Raw genomic sequence first — 14,954 nt, forward strand, 5'->3', positions numbered from 1 at the left:
GGTCTTTCTCTTTTCCTCCTGCCTGGTAGTTTCATCTCCATCATCCTTTGTCCATTAATCCAGTAAATCCACTGTCCTTCCTCTGCACATGTCCAAACCATCTTAGCCTCTCTGATGGACTCCTTTCAAATCTTGTCCACCCTGCTCACTCCCAGTGAACGTCTTGACCTCTTAATCTCGGCCTCCTGTTGAGGTCAAGAATCCACCTGTGTGCTCTTTCCTCCACTCTTATATTTCACTCTGTTCCTCCTTCTTCCTAAAGTTCATATTCAAATACCCAGCCACAGAGGGCCACAAGCCCAGATAAATGGAAAGGGCCGTGTCACAAGGGCATCTGCTTTTTTGCTGAAGAAGAAGAAGCTTTAATTATAAAACACACTTAAAAAACAAGTGTATACCAAGGTGCTTAACACGTGAATATATAGAATAAAAGAAAGGTAAAAAGAAATAGGACCAAAACAAGAACTAGGTATGCAAGCAGATCACTGTCACTGATAGGAGAAGCAGCAGATGCATTTCAAACAAAGAATTAAAATAAGCATAAAATTACATATGTAAAATCACAAGTCAAATATTAAGTAGAAGGAAAGGCAAGATTGAATAAATATGTCCTTAGTCGTGATTTAAACAATGCAATAGAATCAGAGGCGTGGAAAGTGAGAGGGAGGTTATTCCACGGTACCGGGGTAGCCAGAGCAAACGCAGTAGTTGAGTAGCAGATCTAAGTGTTATAGCAGGAGTATGTGGCCTAAGAAGTTCAAGAATGTGAAAAGTGAGGATAATAGAAGAAATTAAAAGCTAGAACAGGCTCTGGATACGGAAAAAACACAAACTGATTTTTTTTTTTTTTTTTTTTTTTTAAGTAACAAAACTGCACAGTAAAACCCACAGACCCTTTGAATTGATGGATAGATTTAGAACACATATACTGTCAGAATATCTCCAGTGCATGGGAAAAAAAAACTTAACCCTTGTTGATCCCGCTTTTGCACACTAGGTGGGATGTGAAGCATTGTGCTGGTTTAGCTTATACGTTGTTGTCTATCAAGGGCAGGTAGAGACACATCTGTTGGAATTGCTGGTATAAGTTAATAATAATAATGGATTGAATTTATATAGCGCTTTTCAAGGCACCCAAAGCGCTTTACAATACCACTATTCATTCACTCTCACATTCATACACTGCTGGAGGCAAGCTACAGTTGTAGCCACAGCTGCCCTGGGGCAGACTGACAGAAGCGAGGCTGCTGCCATATCGCGCCATCGGCCCCTCTGGCCAACACCAGTAGGCGGTAGGGTAAAGTGTCTTGCCCAAGGACACAACGACCAGGACAGAGAGCCCAGGGATCGAACCAGCGACCTTCCGGTTACAGATACGCTTCCCAACCTCCACCAACAAAGATACACTTGTTGGTGGTGTCAGTCTTTGAATGTTAACTTGACAGCCCACACAAAGGAAATGCATTAGCTGGGCACGTAAAGACACAGTAGCCTTTAAGCAGCTTTTTGGTATTTATTTTTTTATTTACATTCATTCTTTTAGTAACTGAAGCGACTGGAAATGATAAAATGATTAACTGAATTGGCAGAACATGTACTGTGAGCATGTTGGATACGTTTATCAGCCAACGTTGCTCCTATCAACAGCACCGTATGAACATGGCAGTTGGATCCTGCTCCACCCTGCTGCTGCACCTGTTTGTTGTGTAATTTTACTTCCAATACCTGAACAGATGTTACAGTTACTCTCTAAATCTACTCTCTGTGACACATTTGGACAGTGTGAGTGCAAAATCCTCACTGCTGTTCAATGAAATATGAGTGGGACTCACCAGCTGTTTTGGTTGCCATGATGTCACTTTTCTGAAAGGACCAGGGGATGAACTGGAAGGGGAAAAAAATGCATTTTAGGTTCTTTGAATTTCACGGGGAAGCATGAATGGATCAAATGGAACAGCACAAAAAAGAAAAGTTTTTATTGTGATGTTGGTTGGTTTATGCAATGCTTCAGTTGGTCTGGAGTTGGTCACCATGTAGAGTGTGTTATATAAAAAAAAAGGGGGGGGGGGGGAGGCATGAATGATTTATTCCACATTCTCAACCTCAGAGATCATTTCTGCTTTCAGAAATCTTACAGTCCATAAGTAGCTGAAGATATTTGTGACACATTTACTTGTGTCACAAATATCTTACGATTACTTTTAATCATAGAAGATTATGACAGATCGTGCCACATTTAAATCTGATCTGCACAGTTGGATAGAAATGAGCAACTATAGACCACATCACCTGCATTATAACCATATTCACATCTTACATTTAGCAAATGCTTTCTAGAATGATGATTAGATGAGATCACAGAGTCTGAAAACTCCAGAAAGTGAAACACGATTTGAGTGTGTGGGCGATATCTGCAATAAAACAAAGGGAATACCAAGACATGTTCCAGCCTGCTGGGTATAGGTGAGCAGCTGCACATAATGCGTGTACATGGGGGGTGGGGTTGTGGCAGTTTCAGTGGAGAGATTAAAACTTTCATATAGATAAAACATTAAAATATTCCTCTTCAGCCAACTGTCTCGCCCTTCGGTTTAAATACAATTTTTCTGTCAGCTGAGACGATATTATTTATGTCATCATATGTTATATAACAAATAACCTTATTTTAATGTTTTTGCTCATTCAGTGCAGTCAATTCATAAAAGAGTATTATCAAAAAACAGTTTTATAAATTATAGTTCTGTATCATAACACACACAGTAGCAGGTTCACTCTCAGTGCCCTGCAGCCAAAATGAAAAGATGTAAATCAGGAAAAATTGAAAGTATCTTAATTTAAATCAGATCTGCAGAGTATCCAAAACATAAAAAACAAACATTTATTGATGAGTTTAACTGTTGAGAAAAAACGGCAGATAAATTTGTGCTCTACCTGTTTGTCGTCCTCTGAGTTCACAGGCGAAGCACGGCGTCTGCTTCTTTGTCTGTTTGCACCTGATGATGATCTGATGACGGTATGAAGGTGTTCAGTCAGAGAATATGAAGATGGGCTGTACACTGCCCACCCAATCAGAAGTTAGAAACAGTGCTCATGTTTTCTCTGAGCCTTATTTTCCTCACTTTTGATTGGGTGGTAACATCCACCCACCCATACACTGTGTGCCGGTGTTTGGGTGGTGTGAGCCTACTCCTGTCCATAGCTAGAACCGCCTAATGACACAAAAGCAATCTAATCTGTGAAGATGAAATTTAAAATCTGTACATGAGTTTTTTTATTCCAGCTGCAATGTTTAAAATATTTTTATGTCCTAATAGTTTAGTGTTTGTGATCTGAAACATTATTCTGTCAGTGAATCGGTCACAGACAAGATTTACACAATTATGAATCTTTTCCTATCAATCATTTAATATATATATATATATATATATATATATATATATATATATGACTATTTTAACTTTAAAACAGTTGTTTTACTGAAACCCAGTCTCCAAGGCTCCCACAATAACTGGTATTGAGCCTCACCTATAGAGGACTTAACAAAAATTAAACTCAATCAATTATGTGAAAAGTACTTCATGTCTTACAGCAGTTAATATTCATAACTTTTAATCTTTCGCCTCATGTTTCTGAACGCAGGTTTTCCATTTATTTCATCTATATGAACACAAATTTGCTTTATATTTTTATATTTGTAGAGATTTGTGTCCATGTTTAGGGGCTGGATCCATACAGAACATGACAATGTTTGTGTTCTCATTGTGCTGTTGTTGGTCTGATGTTCACGACCTCTGCTCTTCATTGTTTAAAGTTTAAAAGAATACATTTGTCCTTTGTCACTTTAACACAGCATGCACTTGGTTCTGTGAGAAGCCAAGAGCATTAAGTTTAATAACTCCACAAACTATAGTTCCATCTTTGTGTATAAGTCAATCTAATCTGTCAAAAAGCAAAAGGAATCCAGGGCCTGTTCCAACCTGCTGTGTTAGGAATGACAGTTACACGTTGGAAACCCTTTTATTTGTGAGACAAAGATTGTCACAAGAAAAATATGTGCATGTCTGTTACAGTTGCTCCTGCTTTTTCTCTTTAGCTTGACTTTTCTTAATCATTTCTTTGTCCCTTACCTTGTAGTTAGAGTGGTAAACTCTGTAATGCATTGTATTATTATTTGTATTAAGTAAATATTTAGTCTGTTACTGTTACTGTCTTGCAGCAACTGTAATCCACATAATTTCCTTAGGGTTTAATAAAGTATTCTGATTCTGAAACACTCAAAACTCATCAGAGAGCACTCACACTCATGCCCATGAAGAGTGGATGGCAACAGTTTGTGGATATCAGCTGTGGATATCAGCTGTGGATATCAGCTGAAGGAGCAAGCTTGTTCCAGCTTGCTGCATGATGTTCGGCAGCTACAGGTACACAACACGAACAACAGTCACAGCAGTCACCTACTGAGCTGAAGGTTTATGGGCAGAAAGTTGCGTCTATGAGCAATGATTCACAAATATGTGCGATAATTTGTGTGTAACTGTAAAACTATTGTTCAAACGCGCACATCAAAAATGATCAGAGATCATTTACTCACTCATTTGAATCTTCAACAGATCTTATCCTTTCCACTTTTAAAAGCTTCCTGTGCCACTAATATCTAAAAAATTGAACTGATTTTTTTGTAGTTTTGTGGTTCACAACTTTTGTTCCTTAAGTTCAACATGTGTTTGACTAACTGAGCATAAAGTCAGTGGGTCAAAACATTGAGGTGGAGATTAGTTTCAGTTTCAGTTTTAGTTTTAGTTTTATTTGTCATATGCAAGTTAGCACAGGGTCAACATTGCAATGAAATGTGTTTGACGAGCAGCAGTCACTCAGCAGCATGATACAGTAGGAGAAAATATAATAAAATAAAATAATAAAGAAAATAGAAAAATAGTAAGGAGCAAAATATTAGAGAGACATGGTAAAGATGACTAAATATATATGTATCTATAAATATAAATATAAATATATGTACACTAGTGATTAAATAAGAAAATCTTGAAGAAATATGACAGGAGGGCAGATGGGATATTGAACAGGAATGAGCAGCAGAAAATTACAGTATTGCACTTTTAAGGCAAGGCAAGGCAAGGCAAATTTATTTGTATAGCACAATTCAACAACAAGGTGATTCAAAGTGCTTTACAGAGACATTAGAAACAAAAACAAATAAAAAGCATGATTTAAAATGGATTAAAACAAGCAAACAAACAAACTAACTAAACACACACATTTCACACCTGTTCGCGTGATCTGAACTCTTATCATAAGGGGAGCTACCAGTCCTTCTGTAGACGAGCTACTTTCTATTTTAAATTCCCTGAATTTAAAACACTCTCTAGACCCAGTCTAGACCCAGTTGGGGAGCTACCCAGAGCTCTAATCCCACACCTGTTCGCGCGATCTGAACCCTTATCATAAGGGGAGTTACCAGTCCTTCTGTGGACGAGCTACTTTCTATTTTAAATTCCCTGAATTTAAAACACTCTCTAGACCCAGTCTAGACCCAGTTGGGGAGCTACCCAGAGCTCTAATCCCACACCTGTTCGCGTGATCTGAACCCTTATCATAAGGGGAGCTACCAGTCCTTCTGTGGACGAGCTACTTTCTATTTTAAATTCCCTGAATTTAAAACACTCTCTAGACCCAGTCTAGACCCAGTTGGGGAGCTACCCAGAGCTCTAATCCCACACCTGTTCGCGCGATCTGAACCCTTATCGTAAGGGGAGCTACCAGTCCTTCTGTGGACGAGCTACTTTCTATTTTAAATTCCCTGAATTTAAAACACTCTCTAGACCCAGTCGGGGAGCTACCCAGAGCTCTAATCCCACACCTGTTCGCGTGATCTGAACCCTTATCATAAGGGGAGCTACCAGTCCTTCTGTGGACGAGCTACTTTCTATTTTAAATTCCCTGAATTTAAAACACTCTCTAGACCCAGTCTAGACCCAGTTGGGGAGCTACCCAGAGCTCTAATCCCACACCTGTTCGGGCGATCTGAACCCTTATCGTAAGGGGAGCTACCAGTCCTTCTGTGGACGAGCTACTTTCTATTTTAAATTCCCTGAATTTAAAACACTCTCTAGACCCAGTCTAGACCCAGTTGGGGAGCTACCCAGAGCTCTAATCCCACACCTGTCCGCGCGATCTGAACCCTTATCGTAAGGGGAGCTACCAGTCCTTCTGTGGACGAGCTACTTTCTATTTTAAATTCCCTGAATTTAAAATACTCTCTAGACCCAGTCTAGACCCAGCTGGGGAGCTACCCAGAGCTCTAAACCCACTTAACAAACAAAACAGTATATAAAATCAAAACAGATAAAATCAGAACAAAACAGTATATAAGATCAAAACAGATAATATCAGAAGTAGATAAGATCAGTAGTTAGTGTAAGTTTTGAAATTTAAGCTTAAAAGTGTGGATTTGGTGCTTTATTCAAATGCAGCTGAGAATAGGTGAGTCTTCAACCTGGATTTAAATAAACTGAGTGTTTCAGCTGATCTGAGGCTTTCTGGGAGTTTGTTCCAGATATAAGGAGCATAAAAGCTGAATGCAGCTTCTCCGTGTCTGGTTCTGACTCTGGGAACTGATAAAAGACCGGATCCAGATGACCTGAGGGATCTGGAAGGTTCATACTGGGTTAGGAGATAAATATAAATATCAATGATGTTAGGTGCGGCTGTGTGCAGACAGGAAAAGGACCCAAGGTGCAGACTCCAGAGACAGATGTAAACTCAAAAAACGTTTTAATGTAAAACTCAAATATAGCATAACTGGAAACGATCAAAAAACAAACTAATACCAGCGGACTGACAGAACACACAGCTTGGTAAACGGTAGATCGCGACCCAGACACCAAGAAACACAGGGCTTAAATACACAGAGGGAGCAATCAGGGAATGGGTAACAGGAGGGAAACACAGCTGGGGCAAATCAGGCCTAACGAGACAAGGGGGAAGCAAAACCAGACACATTAACATCAGACATGGACTTTCAAAGTAAAACAGGAAACATAACACAGACTCACGGGCAGGCACTATAACAAAAGGGAACAGAGACGTGGGAACAGGGCAGACACAAAACACTGACTGAACACGGGGATATAGGAACTAAAGATACACATAGACGCAAACTAGACAAGGGGATGCAGGTGATAGGGGAGACAGAGCAACTAAAGAAGACAGAGACCTAAGCCATAAAACAGAACTCAAAGAAACCAAAAACTAGGAAGTATACATAATATCATAAACTCAAAAACCCTGGGTCGACGACCCAGGCATCCTAACAGTACCCCCCCCCTTAAGGGCTGGCTTCCAGACAGCCCAAACCAAACATCAAAATCAAAAAAAAACAAAAACAACCCAACCAGGGTGGGCGGCGGGGGAAACAGGACGGAGGGGCTCGAAACAAATAAAACACATTGAGCCAGAAACAAAAAAAAAAAAAAGTGCAAACACAGGAGCCCGGAAAGCAACAGAACAAAAAACAGGCTCATGACAGGCGCAGGCAGCCAGGAAAAACAGTTCACAAAAAGTTCAGGGGGCAGGCCCGGAGGCTGACGGCCCAAGAGCCCAGAAAACAGTTCAGGAGGCCGGCCAGGCGGGAGGCACCGACGGCGACCGGAGCAGATCAGGAGGCCGGCCGGGCGGAGAAGGCACCGACGGCGACCGAGCAGATCAGGAGGCCGGGGACCGGGCGGAGGGCACCGGACGGCGACCTAGCAGGTCAGAGGCCGGCCGGGCGGGAGGCACCGGCGGCGACCGAGCAGGTCAGGAGGCCGGCCGGCCGGGAGGCACCGACGGCGGACCGAGCAGGTCAGGAGGCCGGCCGGGCGGGAAGGCACACCGACGGCGACCGAGCAGGTCAGGAGGCCGGCCGGGCGGGAGGCACTGGTGGCGGAGTAGTTCAGGGGGCCGTCCATGACGGCAACGACGTCCAGTCATCGGCCGGACAGGATGTGCAGGCCGGACAGGACGGGCGGGCCGTGCGGGCCGGGCGGGACGTGCGGGCCGGGCGGGACGTGCGGGCCGGGCGGGGACGTGCAGGATGAGCAGGCCGGGCGGGACGTGCAGGCCGGGCGGGACGAGCAGGAACAAACAGCATGAAGACCTCAGGAGCAGACGAAGCTGAACACTCGGAGACTGGACCAGGCGAAGCTGCAGAGGCCGAAGCAGGAACAGAGGCCTGCTGCAGAGGCCGAAGCAGGAACAGAGGCTGCTGCAGAGGCCCGAAGCAGGAACAGAGGCTGCTGCAGACTCGGAGGCCGGACCAGACGTAGCAGAGGCAGAAGACTGAACGGGCTCCTCGGGCCCTCCAGCTGACGTGGCAGAAGGCTGAACGGGCTCCTCGGGCCCTCCAGCTGACGTGGCAGAAGGCTGAACGGGCTCCTCGGGCCCTCCAGCTGACGTGGCAGAAGGCTGAACGGGCTCCTCGGGCCCTCCAGCTGACGTGACAGGAGGCTGAACGGGCCCCTCGGACCCTCCAGCGGAGACAGGAGGCTGAACGGGCCCCTCGGACCCTCCAGCGGAGACAGGAGGCTGAACGGGCCCCTCGGACCCTCCAGCAGAACCAGTTTGCAGAACAGATGAAGTGGGTGTGATGTCAGAAAGTCCAGAGTCAAACTGCTCAACAGTTCTGTTGTGGCAGCGGCTAGAACGCCGTTTCCTTCGGGATGAGGAAACAGGAACCAGTGGAGGAAAAGAGACCTCCTCCTCATCCTCTGACCACATAGCTGCCAGGAAAAAGGCAGGTGAACGAGAACCCAGCTGGTGTGGGGAGGGAGAGGAAGTCCGTGGCAGTGCTGAAACAGAAGGAAAGTGTGTGTAGTCCTGGAGTAACGGTGGGGAAGATGTAGAGAGAGAGAGAGCAAGCTCACCAGCCTTGACTTGCTCTCTCCAGGCAGTAATGGTGTCGTTCAACTTAGTGTCCTTAGCAAACTGGCTAAGCCGGGGGTTAAACCGAATGATGGCCTCCACCGCACTCAGCCCCACTGCCATGGTCCTTAAATCAGGGGACTGGGCGATGGGTCAAGCAGGCTCACCATCCGCTCCATCTCGGTGTTGTACTCCGAGGAAAAAGAGTCTGCGGGGTCCATGTTCTGGTCGCGATCTTCTGTTAGGTGCGGCTGTGTGCAGACAGGAAAAGGACCCAAGGTGCAGACTCCAGAGACAGATGTAAACTCAAAAAACCCGTTTTAATGTAAAACTCAATATAGCATAACTGGAAACGATCAAAAAACAAACTAATACCAGCGGACTGACAGAACACACAGCTTGGTAAACGGTAGATCGCGACCCAGACACCAAGAAACACAGGGCTTAAATACACAGAGGGAGCAATCAGGGAATGGGTAACAGGAGGGAAACACAGCTGGGGCAAATCAGGCCTAACGAGACAAGGGGGAAGCAAAACCAGGACACATTAACATCAGACATGGACTTTCAAAGTAAAACAGGAAAACATAACACAGACTCACGGGCAGGCACTATAACAAAAGGGAACAGAGACGTGGGAACAGGGCAGACACAAAACACTGACTGAACACGGGGATATAGGAACTTAAGATACACATAGACGCGAACTAGACAAGGGGATGCAGGTGATAGGGGAGACAGAGCAACTAAAGAAGACAGAGACTGTGAGCAGGAGATATTTTATTTTGTATTCTTATAATCAGTTATCCTTGATTATTCATTTACTATTGTTGAATCAGTTGACAGAATAATCTTTGAATCACATCTATGTTATTCTGAGCAAATAATAATGCACACAGATGATTAAAGTTGTTGCACTACATTGCAATCACACCAGTCCAGTTGGATTCGGGCCTGTCGGCGTTCAGTTCTGCACGTACGCCGGCCTGTGATCACATGCACGTACTTGTATAAGACACGCACGTTCACATACACATTTAGTAATAATAGGAGGGTCGTCTGAGGACAGTTTTTCTGATAGATACTCTTTCACAAAATGCACAATGTAATACACACTTGTTTTTCTTTTAAGAGTAGCAGTTCATGTCTATATTAGGACAATGTTTGGAAGAGGAGGGCAATTGTTATCATTTCCAGTAAAGATCTAACTGTGATGTCATAATGGTAATATAAGGATGAAAAGCCTCCGCCCGGCGGAGATTGTTGATGCAAGACTGTTTTCCCCGCACTTCTGCGCAAAAGTGTGTAATAAAATCACTATTTTTGACACCTTACACGGACTCGGCTTGTTTTTCCCTTCTTAACCAAACTGAACCAGACGTAACAACTTGGTGCCGAAACCTGGTTGGGACAGAAGGGAGCTTGCAGCTCGACGTGGGGGTGGCAAAGGGGGCGAAGGCCAGCAACCTATCTGAGTGATGCCAGGCGACATAAGAAAGGTGAGTGCCACCTGTTGATTTTTATCCAAAGGCGCTATATTGGAAGTGGAAACTAAATTTAATTAAAATAATATTCACTCAGTATAGGTTTCTGGTGTTTGTCCATAGTGATTTTTGTCTGGGGTAATTTGTGTTTAAAATTTGGGGAACATTTGACTGATAAAATTTATTGCTGTTTATTGGGGGAGCGAATTTAAGAGGTTTAAGAGGTTATATGAGGTTAAAATAATACGGTTTTAAGGTGTGTGGAAATAAATAACACGGTTTGATGGTGTGAAAAAAAAAACCGATGTGGGTGGCTGGATGCCAGCAGTTACCTGGTTAGTGTAGGGTTTTTGGTTTAATTATTTAGCAGAGACGCGGTCTCGGGTCTCAGGTAATAAACGGGGGCTGAGAGCTCACCGTGAGGCTTATAAAACAAGTAAATTTTATTAGGACAAGGGACGCGGTCCCTTAAGGGCGCAGTTGCTCAGCACTGTGGCGGTGACCCCTGACTTCGGACGCGGGGTCAGGTTTTTTGCTCGGTTGGTTGCCGGGGAACTTCGAGCATCCCAAACAAACCGGAGCAGTCGACGGGAGACCGCTTCCTTACTGTGCCAGATTGATTGACAGAGTCAGACTCGCCTGTAACCTTAACGTTGGGGACTTGTGAACTTTAAGTAAAGCCAAAAGTGTGATCTGGGATATTTCACACGGCTGGTGGAGGTCCTGGTTTTTACCTGACGGGAAGCAGGTATAAATTAACTAGAACTTAGTAATTTGACCGTTTTCAAGGCGGCGTACTTGAAACGGTAATTGGTTAGAAAGAGCGCGGCTCTGGGCTGAAAGATGCTTTTAAATTAGTGGAAAACTTAGGAACACCAGCAGAAAAATAGAGAAGAGAAGTTGTTCTGGCATATGGTGTTTTCTTAGGAATTCGAGCGCTCTCGGGAGGGCGTTCCCGAAGCGTGTAATTGATCAGTAAGGTGAGGCCTGGGCTTAGATGCTTTTAAATTAGTCAAAAACTTAGGTGTAACCTCTTCTGGCATACGACGTCTATGCGGGCCCGTGTGTAAATAAGATATAAACTATGTGTGATTCTATATAAAGTGTAAATAAGTTTTGTAAATCTGTTAAATCTGAAACTCCTGTTAAAATTCCTCCCACAACCTCTTTTCTTTTCTCTTCCTCTGTCTATTAGAGGAGATTTTGTGTGTATGAGTGCTGGAGAAAAAAGGAAAAGGGTCTCTTTTTCTCTCTCTGTCTCTGTGAGAAAAAAGGAGGGGGCTGTGTTGTGCTGTGCGGCAGCGGGCACACGCGCGCGAGAACGAGCGGTGTGTGTGTGTGTGTGTATAGTTGCGGCCTTGATTCTATCTTTCTATTTCTCCATTTCTGTGCTTCTGAGCTTCTTCTGGGTTAAGCAAAAGTGGAGTTATAAAGAGGCAGCGGGTTATAAAGCATCACGACAGATGGTACAAATAACGGTGGAGGAAGAATTAGGGGTCAACATGCTAGAGGAAGCCAGGAAGGCTCAAGAGGAGGCAGCCCCAGAGGAAAAGGGGGTCTGGAAGAATCGAGGAGCCTGGGAAGAAGGAGGTCTCTGGCGAGGACCTGACGGTCGACCAGTGTTGACAGCCAACTTGGCAAAACAGAAGATTGCCGAAGCGCACGGCCTTGGACATGTAGGTGTCGCCCAGATGGGGAGACATCTGTGCCATTGGTGGCATCCCTTTTTGAAGGATATGATCAAGGAGAAGGCTAGGACGTGTCTGATCTGTGGGAGGCACAATCCGAAGCCAGTGATTAAACCAGAGGCAGGTAAGTTCCCCATTCCAGAAAGGCCAGGTGAAGAGATTGTAATTGACTTCACTGACATGATTGATCCAGGCCCAGGAGGAGTTCGATATCTACTGGTAAGTGTCGATGCTTTGACGGGCTGGCCTGAGGCATGGCCAACCAAGAGGGAGGATGCAAAAAGTGTGATTAAATGCTTAATTAATCACTACATCCCCCGTCATGGTTTCCCTAAGCGGATTAGGTCCGACAATGGGACTCATTTTAAAAACAAAGATTTGGCAGAGGTAGAACAGAAGCTGGGGTTGCAACATAGATTTGGCACTGTATATCACCCCCAGTCGCAGGGAAAGGTAGAGAGAATGAATTTAAACTTGAAGAATAAAATTGCTAAGATTTCTGCTCACACGGGGCTAAATTGGGTAGCAGCCCTGCCAATTGCATTGATGATAATAAGATGTTGTGTTAATCAATCCACAGGTTTCACACCATATGAGCTGTTGACAGGACGACAGTTTCCAGGTCCTTGGACAACAGTTCCGGCGGAAGAAAGTATAAAAACTAATAGAAAACATATTGAATGTTGGAAAGAATTAAAAGCTCTTGTGTCTAGTTTCACACAACAGGTTGGAGAAGGGGTGAAGGCGGAGGACAGGTCCATCCCCGATGCCAAGGCGGTGTGGTTGAAGGTCATTAAGCGAAAGTGGAGAGACCCGAGGTGGACCGGACCCTTCGAAGTAACTGCCCGGACCACTAGCGCGGTCCGTCTGAAGGGAAAGGGGAGACCTGGTTCCACTTGGTCTCAGTGTGCAGTCGCGGACGAGAGCTTGCTGGAGCTAAGCTCCACCCCAACCAATACAGGGGGAACATAGAGGCAGAATAATCCTCTCCCCCTGTACAACGGTCCTCCTCAGTAGTCTAACCTGAGTCGAGGTGAAGAAAGAAGAGGAGCGTCACACGCCAAGTATCAATTTATTTGAGGCTCCTTAATAGGCTAGGGCTCTAGTCTGAAGTAATTGATAGTTTAAAGGAATCTTAATAGTTTTGTACGTTGATCACATACTTTTATACTCATAACTTTATAATCTTAATACGTAGTTTAGAGTAAAAGTAAAACGAGCCTGGGACCATCATGAAATTGTGGGAAAATTGGAAAATAACGGGGGTGTTGGGGTTAATAAGTGTTATAACGTGTTTGTTTGTTTTTTGGCAGACAGGTGAATTGCCCAGACGCAGAGGTCTATCCGCTCCAGAGCCTGAACCGATCAAGTCGTTGAAAAAAGTCAAGCGCGCGGTTGGTTCAGGTGGGAATGATGAGTGTCTTAAAGCCAGTAGTGGAGTTGAGTTTGGGTATGTAAATGGGTCCACGACGGCGTTCACATTCGATTTGTGTGAGGTAATTAAATGCTCGGGTGACGGTAGTAGCTGGAGAACATATAATGTGTGGGTTTGTTATCACCCTATGGTTTGTTATCCCAAGTCGGTGTGGGGTCCATCAATGAACGGAGAAATTTATACTTATATAACGGCTCAGTGGTGTTCTTGGCAGGATGTGGTTGCGTGGACAGGAGTAGGATGGCAGCCAACTGTGCCACCGGCCCTTGAAGGGATAGCCATTCAAAGAGATTATTCTGTAACAAATAACCCTGTTACTCTTTCCCTAGGTCCATGGAGCAAACTCCCGGAAGCAGGGTATGACGGGGGCGCGTTTTATCTCGTCATAGGGGTAGATAAAGTAGGGACAGATCCAAGTGGGGTAATTCGGGTGAATTTATTCAATCCCAGATCTAAACTGATAGGGAACGACGCTACACTAAATCACACAGAGCAAACAGATCCTCCAGAGATAGTCACCTACAAGGACTCACCAGAGAAATGGCTTGTTGCCGCAGATTACACTAGATTAAAACCTCAAGAGTTAATAGAGCGTGCCACAGGTTTCGGTGATAGGAATCTGTGGTTAGATTGGGTGGCTCAAAATGCTAAAGAGCAGCAAGTGGTTGATTGTGTTGCTTGTGCTACCGCTCGACCTCATTTGTTTACTGAACCCGCTCCTCTGTATCCAGAGGATGAGTGGGGTTATAATTGCATGCTGAGATTAACTAGAGAGGCGGTGGACACAGGTAATTGCACCACTTTGTCAGGTTTATATCCGCCAATTGATAAACGTACACAACCAGGTACATTCACACCAAAACGAGATAATTATACATGTTTTGAGTTCTCTACAGATAGAGTGAGATTTAGGTTAGGGAGGATTGATCCAAGCTGGTGTCAGAGGACAATCACAGGTAGGACTACCAATGATATAAGTGACCCAAGTACAATTATAGGCACCTGGGCAAGGGGTGGGCTATATTATTATTGTGGGGAGTACACCCTTTTGGTGCAGGTTCCCTTGGGGAGTGTGGGAACATGTGCTTTGGTGCGCTTAGGTGCACCTTTGATGCTCATAGGAAGTAGGCTAGAGACAGCTCCACAGCGAGGCGCGGATGTGTCAACAGCCAGACGAAGGAGAAGCACAGGGGGAATCCACAGGTATGATCCAAGACGGGACTCGCCAACCTGGATTGACTCAATAGGAGTTCCCAGGGGAGTTCCAGATGAGTATAAGTTAGTTGATCAGATAGCGGCCGGCTTTGAGAGTGTGTTTTTATGGATAACCCCAAATAAAAATGTTGATCGCATTAACTATGTTCATTATAATGTGTTGAGACTCTCTAATCTCACTAGGGACGCGGTGGAAGGTCTTGCAGAACAATTAGG

At 44.6% G+C, this 14,954-nt stretch overlaps 1 long non-coding RNA gene across 2 annotated transcripts; it reads right to left on the reverse strand.

Moving 5' to 3' along the window:
- Positions 1–208: 208 nt before the first annotated feature.
- On the reverse strand, positions 209–11,805 carry LOC120745022. 2 transcript variants are annotated; one of them, XR_005698535.1, is made up of 3 exons: positions 11,277–11,805; positions 3,787–3,791; positions 209–220 (listed from the first exon to the last, which is right to left on the reverse strand). It is a non-coding gene; the product is annotated as an uncharacterized LOC120745022 (long non-coding RNA). The 2 variants fall into 2 exon arrangements; XR_005698534.1 differs by having other exon boundaries at positions 11,267–11,805.
- Between the last annotated feature and the right edge of the window lie 3,149 nt (positions 11,806–14,954).

Source organism: Simochromis diagramma, unplaced genomic scaffold (assembly GCF_900408965.1).
Source record: "Simochromis diagramma unplaced genomic scaffold, fSimDia1.1 OVJJ01000351.1, whole genome shotgun sequence".
Taxonomy (NCBI): Eukaryota; Metazoa; Chordata; class Actinopteri; order Cichliformes; family Cichlidae; genus Simochromis; species Simochromis diagramma.